This window comes from Monodelphis domestica, chromosome 1, assembly GCF_027887165.1.
Source record: "Monodelphis domestica isolate mMonDom1 chromosome 1, mMonDom1.pri, whole genome shotgun sequence".
Taxonomy (NCBI): Eukaryota; Metazoa; Chordata; class Mammalia; order Didelphimorphia; family Didelphidae; genus Monodelphis; species Monodelphis domestica.
The window spans coordinates 306,681,827-306,692,939 of NC_077227.1; the positions used below are offsets into that span (position 1 = coordinate 306,681,827).

At 37.4% G+C, this 11,113-nt stretch overlaps 1 long non-coding RNA gene across 1 annotated transcript; it reads right to left on the bottom strand.

Annotated features, from left to right (window-relative positions):
- Window positions 1-5,865: 5,865 nt before the first annotated feature.
- LOC107648929 (uncharacterized) lies at window positions 5,866-7,748 on the bottom strand. Its single transcript, XR_001626817.2, has 3 exons — window positions 7,366-7,748; window positions 7,090-7,261; window positions 5,866-6,530 (listed from the first exon to the last, which is right to left on the bottom strand). It is a non-coding gene; the product is annotated as an uncharacterized LOC107648929 (long non-coding RNA).
- Window positions 7,749-11,113: the final 3,365 nt, after the last annotated feature.

Below are 11,113 nucleotides of genomic sequence, written 5' to 3' on the forward strand. Positions count from 1 at the left end.
CTAGAAAATAAGCAAACAACAACAACAACAACAAAACACAAAACAGAAAGTTATTTCAGTGTCAGAGAAGATCCAAACAAAACCTCAGAAGAAGACAACAAAGTCAATACTACTGCATCCAAAGCCTCTAAGAAAAATCTTAATTGCTCTTAAGCCCAAGAAGTATTAATGGAGGAAATCAAAAAGAACTTTAAAAATCAAATAAGAGAGTCAAAACTTTGGTAAAGGAGACACACACAAAAAGGAGACATAAAAAACAGAATAGGCCAATTGGTGAATGACACACAAAATTATTCAATAAAGAAGATAACTTCTTAAAAAGCAGAATTGGCCAAATGGAAAAAGATATTCAAAAATGGCCTGAATAGATGAACTTTTTTTTTAATTAAAACTCTTACCTTCCATCTTAAAATCAATACTATGTACTGATTATATGGCAGATGAGGAGAAAGGGATAGGCAATGGGGATTAAGCAACTTGCACATGATCACACAGCTAAGAAGTATCTGAGGACAGATTTGAACCTAGGACCTCTAATCTCTAGGTCTGGCTCTTAATCCACTGAGTCACCCAGCTGCCCCCAAAAGTTGAACTTTTTAAAAGGCAGAATTGACCCTTTGGGAAAAAGAGGTACAAAAATTCATTAAGGAAAAAAAATCTCATGGATTCCATGAGACATCAAGAAACAATCAGTCGAACAAAGTCAAAAGAATGGAAAAATAGAGGAAAATGGGAAGAACAATTGACGTAACAAAAAAATCCAGGAGAGATAATCTAAGAATTATTGGACTTCCTGAAAGCAATGATTAAAAAAATAAGAGCTTAGACATTGTGTTTCAAGAAATAATAAAGAAAAATTACCCTGATATTCTAGAACCAAAGGGCAAAATAGAAATTGAAAGAATTCCTCTATTATCTCCTGAAAGAGATCCCAAAAGGATAACTCCTAGGAATACTGTAGCCAAATTCTAGAACTCCCAGGTCAATAAGAAAATATTACAAGCAGACAAAAAGAAACAATTCAAATATTATAAAGCCAAAGTCAGGATAACACAACATTTAACAGCTTCTACATTAAGGGATCATAGGGCCTGGAATGTAATATAGTAGTGGTACCTTGTGTAATATGTGGCTTAAAAGAAAGGTTCAAAACTAACTAACTAACTAACTATATATATATATATATATATATATATATATATATACACACACACATATATGTTATATACATATATACATAATAACATGTTTATTTAGCTAAAGAGAAATGGGGAAAAGGCAATTAGGGAATAACTAACTCTTAACCCAAATAGAGATTAAAATCTTTATACCTTCTATAATTATTCTAAACTAAATTCTTAAATTAAGGTTAAGGGGTTTTGGTAGGAACAGGGACAAAGGGACAAAGATTATCACAATACAGAAGTCCCCTTTGATTCAAGCAGTAATCCCAGTAATGAGTCACCAGCATTGTTGAAATCCATTTCTTTATAGCAGCAGCAGCAGCAGCAACAGCAGCAAGGGCAGGCAGAATATCAAGAAAGCCAAAGAAGAGGGAATTGCTGGCTCTCTGGGTCCACCCCAGAGATACCAGACAGAAACCCTCTGGGCTTTCCTGCCTGCTAGAGAAAATCAGCCTCTCCCTCTTCCAGAGGAGCCCATCAACTGTCCAGCAACTGCCTTTGAGTTTCAATTCCCCAACTTCTGAGAGTTCTGTGTGGAATGTTGGTTTGCAGGACTTCTTGCTGTGGTACTCATCATTAATTAGTTCCAGAAGGCAGATCAAGTACTAAAAAGTTCGAGTACCAAATGAATTTTTCTCAAAAGGAATACTATAAATTAAGTTAATCTATTCTAGATGCCCCGAGAACTCAGATTTTACAAGGCATTATATGCAGTAATAGTTGTATTTTACTAAATAAATTTTTTTTACTAAATTTACTAAATAAATTTACTAAATAAACATTAACAATACATAGACCTAAATAGACTACAATAGATTAAATAAAATAATTTTAACTTTGCACCATACTGAGAAGACTTCATGGCTTTGTTTGCATTTCAAAATTCTTTTAAAGTGGGAAATTGTCTGGTCATTTAATAAATTTATAGTTCTGCCTGTTAGATCTTTATCAGAGTGAAAATTTTCAGCACTTTTGCATCCCATTTTGCACATATTTCTTTGATTAATGGAGTGGGGACATCCTCTTTTGCCTTCTCCTCCTTGAGGAAAATTCCACCACCACTACCTGTTGCTGCTCCCTTTGAATTTTCTGCAATTCTTCAGTGTTGAGCTCTTCTGTATGCTCCTGAACTAACATGTGATCCCTTGTTTCAGCTGGAGCGGGCATTCACTTCCTGAGATTCCAACACCAACAAATTATAGCAAGTGCATCAAGTGACAAGGAAACATCGACTATCAAATTCAATAAGTTCCAAGACTGACAAGTACCAAGATTTAACAGTATTCCAGAGGACAAAGGAACTGGGACTTCAACTAAGAATCACTTACCCAACAAAACTGAACATTTCTTCAAGAGAAGAAATGGATATTCAATGAAAGAGAAGACTTTCAAACTTTCCTGCTGAAAAGACCAGAGCTGAATAGAAAATGATTCTCAAATACAAGACTCAACAGAAGCATAAAAAGGTAAACGGGAAAGAGAAGTCAAAAGATATTCATAAAGGTTATATTATATATATTCCTACATGGAGGACAGCCAGCTGACACCCAGCTCTCACTTGTGGCTCCCAGTAGCTGCTAGCATGAGGCAGCAGCCACACTCCAGGCAACGGCTTCAACAGGCTGGCCAAACCTTGTGAGGGTAGCCATCAGGTTGTAGACCCCTGGTGAACTAGGGCTTTGCTCACCCAGTATGTGAAGACTCACCCAGTATGCTTCGGCGGAACAGGCGGGAGAAACCAACAAGAAAGTTCAATGGCTGAGATGGCGATGCAGCAAGGCACTGTGGAGTGCTTAGGGCGTGTTGGAGCACAAAGGACAACACAGCCACCCAATGCAGCTGAGGAAGTCTCCAGGCGTAACTATTTTTCATGCCAATGGACCCAGGCTTCCAACGCCGAGAGAGTGGGACTGTCTGTGCATCAACTTTTCCACTTAAATTTCTTTCACGCACAAGTATCTTTGTGCACGCTCATCTATTCCAATCTACATGGAGAGATGACTTGTAACTCAAAGAACTTTCTCATTTTTAGGGCAGCTAGAAATATAAATAGAGAGAGGGCCGGGATGTGAGTTGAATATGATGGGATGATATAAAAAAATGAAATTAAAGCGTGAGAAAGATTAATGCATTTAGGAGGAAGGGAAGGGAAAAGAGAATGGAATAAAATATCACACATAAAAGGAGTATGAAAGAGTTTTTACAATGGAGGAGAAGAGGGAGAAGATGGGAAGAGGAGCACATGAACATGAATTCATCAGAATTGGCTCAATGAGGGAAGAACACACAGTCAATTGGGTATAAAAATTTATCTTTTCCTATAGGAAAGTCAGAGGGGAAGGAGATAAGAGAAGGGGGTGGGACTTATAGAAAAAAAGGCAAATTGGGCAAAGTGGAAGTCAGAAACTAAGCAAGCAGAAATGGGATGGAGAGTAATACACAGTAATCAGAATGGTACAAAATTTGTTTACAAGTTTCTCTAATAAAGGCCTCATTTCTCAAATATATAGAGTAATGAGTCAAATATGTCATTCCTCAATTGATAAATAGTCAAAGAACATGAACAGAAAGTCTTCAAAGTAATTAAAACTCACTACAGGTATGCAAAAGAAATGCTCTAAATCACTATTAACTAAAGAAATGCAAATTAAAACAACTCTGAGGTACCACCCCACACGTATCAGATTGACTATTATGACAGAAAAAGAAAACTAAAGAACTTGGAGAGGATATGAGAAAGTTTAGACATTAGTACACTCTTGGGAGAATTGTGATTCAATCAATCTGGAGAACAATTTGGACTTATGCCTGAAGAACTATAAAATAATATATACCCTTTGACCCAGCAATATCATTACTAGGTTTATATCCCAAAGAGATAAAATACAAAAAGAGACTTTCGTGGACAAGAATAATTAAAGCATCACTTTTTATTGAGGGCAAAGAATTAGAAAGAGAAGGGAAACCCATCAATTCATAGTACATGATTGTAACAGAATAATACTGTGCTGAAAGAAATGACTAGCAGGAGGACCTCACAAAAAACTTGGAAAGACACAAACTAAAACAAGTGAAATAAGCAGAACCAGAACAATGTACACGACAGGAATGCTGAACAATGAACAACTGTGGATAATTTAGCTATTCTCAGCAATACAGAGATCCCAAACAGTCCCAGAGAATTCATGATAAAAAAGTCATCTACTTCCAGAGAAAGAAGTGATAGATTCTGAATCCTGACCAAAGCAAACTTTTTTCATTTTCTTTCTTAATTTTTTTGTTCAAGTTTTCTTCCACAAAAGGATTAATATGGAAAATTTTTTTTTATGATTACACATGTAAAATCTATATGAGATTGCTTACCTTCTCAGTGAGGGGGAAGGGGAGATAGGTAGAGAGAGTATTTGAGGCTCAATATTCTTTGAAAAATGTTGGAAGCTGTCTTACATGTAATTAGGAGGAAATAAAGTAAACAGTTTTTGTTTTTAAAATTAAAATAAATGTTTTCTATCAGATGCCTAGTTCAAGGTGTCTATTGGGCATTTGGAGATGTGAGACTAGAGGTCAGTAAAGAGTTTAAGGCTGGATAAGTAAATTTGAGAATCATCCACATAGAGATAATAGGGATGGATGAAAATCTATCAAAGGAAACTGTAGATTGCTCAGGAGGATATCAAAGAGAAAGTAGTGTCATGAAAACCTAGAGAGAAAAGAAAAAATGATCCAGAAGGATGAGAACTGAGAAAAGGTCACTAGATTTGGCAATTAAGTAGTAATTTTGAACAGTAGTTTTGGTTACATAATAAGGCCAGAAATCAGACTGTAAAGAGTAAAAAGAGTAAGAGGAAAGGAAGTGGAAGGACCTATTGTAGACACTCTTTTCAAAAAGTTTAGACACAAAAGGAAAAAATATGGTGTGATAGCTATTGTGGATGGATGGATCAAGTAAGAATTTTCTGAGGACGGTAGAAACACAGGCATGTTTGTAGGCTTTAAGGAAGAAATTAGAGAGAGATTGAAGATAAATGAGACAATGGGGAAGAGAAGAGAAGCAATCTGCTGGAGAAGACAGAATGGAATGGGATCTTTGTGCAGGTAGAGGAATTTGTTTGCACAAAGAAAAGGAACATCTCACTATGTGAGACCAAGTGAGGTAAAATACAACTAGATTATACAGATGTACCTTATCTGTGCTCTCAGACTCTCCTCCAGATACACACAACTAGCTGCCCACTGGTGATATCATTCTTTCCACCAGTGGATATTGAAGGAAAAATAGGAGAGAAGATACTACAATTAGTTCACATTGCATCTGATTTAGAGTCTGGAACAGAAGAAAAATTTTTAAATGTTTCAAGATTCAAAGAATAATAGTTTAAAGCTAAAAGAGACCTTGGAAGATAGTTGTCAAAACCTTTATTTTACAAAGAAGAAAATGGAGAACTAGAAAAGGACAGAGAATTATGCAAGTTGACCAGAAAGTGAGTCAGTGGAGTCTAAAGGAAAGCTGAGATTATACCTGAGATTTCCTATCTCCCAGGTCAGGGGTCTTTCTGTTACTAAATTGACTGCTTGGATCATGAGAAGCTAAGAGTTGTTTGTATATTCTTTTATTTTTCAAAATGAAAAAAGAACCCCCCCCAGAGCAAAGCTTCCCAGGAGCTTCCCATTCCTGCCACAACACTGGAAACACCCAATCTCTCTGAGCCCCCCTTTACCATGAAAGGAATAAGACGTTGTAGCTTGAGGCTTTTCTAAACAAAGCCTGTCAAGTTTACATGATAAAATTCCTAGTAAGTCTGCTCCAACCCATAATTTTGGAGCCGATGTCTCTTACCCCAGAGAATATAACATTCATTTGGCACAGACATGCCCATGCAATAGCTGCACACCCCACTCTCAAGGGCTGACAGACCCAGAAAAGAAAGAGATTTGGGGTGACATGACTTGAGGCAGAAGCAGTGCACTCTGGGAAGAATGCCTCCTGCCACATCAATATTACCAGATAGCCCCTGGGCCCAGAGAAAAAATGTGAAACTCATCAGTTTGAGAAGGAGTAATGGCAGAAGGCATTAAGCTTAATTAAAGGAGCAATCTGCCTTAAGTCATTCACCTTCAACTTAAAAAAAAAATGCTCAAAAAATCCCAGAGAAACTATATCACTGATAGCAGCTGGTATGTCTGAGGGCAGGGTAAATAAAAAAACAAAACCAAAAACCTAAGGACATTAGGGAACCACAGTTACTCTGACCTGGAATTAATGGCTGCAGCATAAACTCTGGACTCATTCTTCCAACTCCAATTCGATTTAGCAAATCAGTCCCCCAGAGCTCAGGTACTTGATCCCTGAAGATTCAAGAAATAACCCTTAGAGGCTAGGGAGATTTCTATACTGTCAGCTGCAGTTAACATCCCCTGAATATCAATTATCCAGCTAGTTGATAAGACAGCTAAATGACCCAGTGGATATAGTGCTACAACTGGAGTTGGGAAGATCTGAGTTCAAATGTGACTTCAGACACTATCTGCATGATTCTGGACAAGTCACTAAAACCTCTGTCCTGCCTCAGTTTACTCATCTGTAAAATGGTGACTTTAATAGGACTAATCTTCCAGAGTTGTAAGGATAAATAAGATATTTGTAAAGAATTTTGCAAACCTTAAAGTATTATATAAATACTAGCTATTAATTGTTATTATCAACATCAATTAGCTTTTACAAAGGGATATTTACTGAGAAGACATAAGAAGAAATGAAGTGTGAGAACCCACCATACTAAGAACATACTTTCACCCCTCTAACCACCAATCAGCCCTTGGAGAGATTAGATCTAAATTTAATGTTTTTGCTACAAAACATTCTCCTCCAAGTTTATTTTGGAGTGTGGAAGAATCACTCCCTTACTTTCAGGAAATGGTTTTTCTGTTGCCAGGTCAATTCACTGCTGGGCTGAGTCAAGCTGGCCATTCCATAGGGCTGGTTCCCCACCAGACCAGCTACTGGTTGTTACTGGCTTCTGTTGCTATGGGGATTTTTTTAGGTGGTTCTGACATTTTAAACCTCAGAAAGTCATAACCTAAGATAAGGAAAGAAGAAATACAAAATAAATGAAACAATGTTTACAAGTGTTCACAGCCACAGGGCAGCCAGATGGGAGAGATTCTGAAGTCTCTTCCTCACCTGGAAGTCCACAGCACTTCTTCTTCCTCCTGTCCTAAAAACCTCTAGGAAAAAGTGAGAAAAACAGAGAGCATTCATCTTTTGTATGCACACACAGTACTAGTTTAGCTTTTCTTCACTGCTGAATGAAAGAAATCAGAGAATACCTTATGCTTGCTTGGAATTGGGGGGGAGGGGTGATATGGAAATCACTTTAAAAGACTGATATATATTAATTTAAGGTCGCCAAGGAATTCAGCTATGTAATTCCTAAATGAAAACTCAAGTCAGCAGTCAACCTTTTATGGAGTTTTTAATTACAAACAGTAGGAAGAAAGGTATGAGAGAGAGAGAGAGAGAGAGAAAGGAGAGAGAAGGGAATAGGGCTTAAATACCCACTCTGCTTAGGCTGGGCCAAAGGCCCAAGGCCTTGGGTAGCCGAGGCAAATAAAAGAGATCAGTCCCTATCACTCACGTGACCAAAATGGAGAAACAGTCTGAGGGCCTCCACTCCAAGCACCAGGCTCCAACCACCTCCTCTCCTTCACACAGGATGTCCCCAGAACTCCTCAGTTGTCCTCTACCTCACTTCCTGTGTCTCACCTGTGCCAATGGTGGCTCTAGCTTCACCCAGGACCGCCCCGAGGTCTGTCCCCTTTGCACATGTCTGTTGAAGGCCATATTCTCAAATAATTAAATCTTGAGCTTTGCTGCAGCCCTTCCTAAATCCTGTTACCCTGAGTAGGGTGGAGATTGTAGTTTCCAAGACCTGATTCTGTCATTCCAAGTATCTCTATTGTTATTGATCAGGAAATAGCCAAATCCCATCCTCTAAAGAATGGTTTGAACAGGGTTGAGTAGTTTTGAAATTCACAGGGGGTGAAGGGTTCCTTATTAAGCAGTCCTGGGAGAAGGTTCATGAAACCGCATCCATTAATAACAGGCAGGGCACACTACATAAGGATTAGATGCTCATTGACACTTTGCTTCAGTGTGGCATAATGAAAGTCATGCTGCCCAATGGAAAGAGCACTGGATTTGAAGTCAAAGTAGGAGTTTGTTCAGGTCCTCATCTCGACTTTCACTTACTGTGTGATCAAGGACAAATCATTTAAGATCTGTAAGGTCATGGGGACTGGGTTAGACTGTTACACAGTAAATGTCTGAAGCATATTTGAATCAAGATCTCCTTGTACATATACCATTCTTTCCTCTACATCACGTGGCCACCCTAGAAAACATTACTCACACAGCCAGCCTAGAAAAGCAAAAATGAAAAATTCCTTTAGAGTTTGCTCAAGTCAAATCAACAAACATTTATTGTTTCCTATATGCAAAGGACAATGCTGGTGGTGATGATTCTACCTTTCAAAGATAGATCCATTGCAAATTGAACATGGTCAATGGATAGATGATGTATTTCTGGGTTCATGCATGTCTATAAGAGACATATACATAATATATGTAATTATATCTTCACTGACTGTTTCTCTCCTAATTCTGGCTTTCATTCTCTTTTTAAAACATTTCTTCAAGTCTGGCCCAAGGATATTGGTGTTTGGGTATAGTGTTTATCTATACAGCAAAATAGCATCTTTCTCTAGAATAAGAAGCCATCACTTAGCTGAGTGTGTTAAGGAATCCAAAGTGATAGATGCCCTGCTTTAATTCCTGCACCAAGGAAAATAAAACTAAAATATCTTTCACTGGTACAGGGTGAATCTCAGATCTCCAGAGAGGTATCACAAGAATGCAAACTACTGGTTATTAAGAGGAATGAGTAAGAAGTTGGTAGTGACTCTGTACAAATTTATCTTCTTTATTAGAAAAATCCACATCCATATTTCTATATTTGGTTTGGACCTCTGATTTCATCAGTATAGGGAACCACCACTAATGAGGACATTATCTCTTTTAATGCAGGTTGGCAACTATTTTGCAATGTAGAGTCTTAGAGAATTACCGGGGGGGACCTTAAGGGGCCAAGTGATGTCCTATGTAAAGTTCACATACCCAGGATATGTTAAAAGTGGGAACTGAAAGTCTTTCTAACTTAAAGGTATTGGCCTAGGCACATTAACTATCAGCTTTTCATATATACACATGTCTCATAGATACATAAATGAATTAATGAAAAAGCACTTATTAAGTCCTTAAACATATGCATGCTCTGCGCTGAGCTGAGGATATTAATAGAAAAAAATAGCAGTCGCTGTTTTCTAGGAGCTTACATTGTAATGGGGGAGAAAATATACAAATGTTTCCATTGCAAGTAAGATGGAAAGGCCACATGGCCGGTAAGATGCAGCAGAAAAGCAGATGGTAATATCTTGCTTTCTGAGGTTAATATTATACACAAATAGAAGCATGTGGAAGCAATGATAATTCAACAATATATTACAATGATATATTGGTAATTGACCAAAATAAGTGTTTCTTATTTTAGATGTCTCCATCTCTTTATTGTTATTGCATTGATGGACATTTTAAGTAATGTTTATGTTAATATTGATATTAATATGTTATATGGTTACATATGTTATGTTTAATTATTTGTATGTGTTTACAATATAGAGGGAAACTGGAGACAGTATAAATTTTAACTAAAATTTTAAAAGTTATTTTTAAAGGGAGTATGCAGTCATTTATAGAAAGCTGTCCTTAGAGACTGAAAGACCTGGATTCAAGTTCTGCCTCTGACACATACTGACTGGTGTGGTCATGGGCAAATCATTCTACCTCTCAATGATCTAGAAAATCCTCTAAGACTAACTTTCAGAAAAGGTCAGAAAGAATTTCATCATCGTGGAGTTTCCTATGTTAGTGTAATCCATGGATCCTGTCCCAACCACTATTCCTATGGAAGAAAGCATATACTTTATGAATGGGTTACCAATACCAATACCTTATATCTTTGTTTAAATGAGAAATTAAGTGATAGGTATATACTATTTCTCACCCAGAAGAACTCAAGCCTCCTGCAGTACTATTTTTAAAGATCATAATGGTATGAGTTATGAGATTTAAGAGGAAGAGATTTTCTTTCAACATTTTTCTAAGAATATTCAGGACTAAGAACAGAATATCATTTAATCTGTTTAACAAAAATTTATTAAGTATGCTTTCAGTTTGGATCCTGGATATGCCACATACTACATGTTTGACTTTGATTGTTACTGACCATAAGGTTCTGGAAGATGACAATGACAATATAACAGATATTCACAGAAAAGGCTCATACCAGAATGCTTCCAAGGATTTCTCTCCTGTGGGAGAGAGAAGAAAACCAATGGCAATGCAGAGCAAGAGATGGAGCTTCCAGATAGTCTAGTCACATGGGACACAGAATTAGCTAAAAGAAGTGACTATGTCTCCCAACAAATGCTGAGATCATTCCACAGGAGCTATAGGACCCATAATGAAAGGAGATGTGACCTGCAGAGCTCTGCAGAAGCCTTCTAGAGATGAGGACACAAGACAAGAGAGAGTGAAAGAAGGGCCACGGTCTTAGAGTGATGGACTTAGCAGATCTCAAAGGAAGCAGGCAGTATCTGGTTCACCAAGGCCTTCTGTTCTATTCTCTTTTCTAGGACTCCAAATATGTGACTGAATTTTATCTAGGAATTGTGACTGAAACTCTAGAAAGAAGGAAAATGGAATTCATCCTTAGAGGGAAGAGAGGGGCCTTGTCAAAGAGGTTCAGATATCTATTTTCTTTCTATTCTTTATTGCATTATAAAGGATGAATAATTTTGTCAGCTTTCATGCT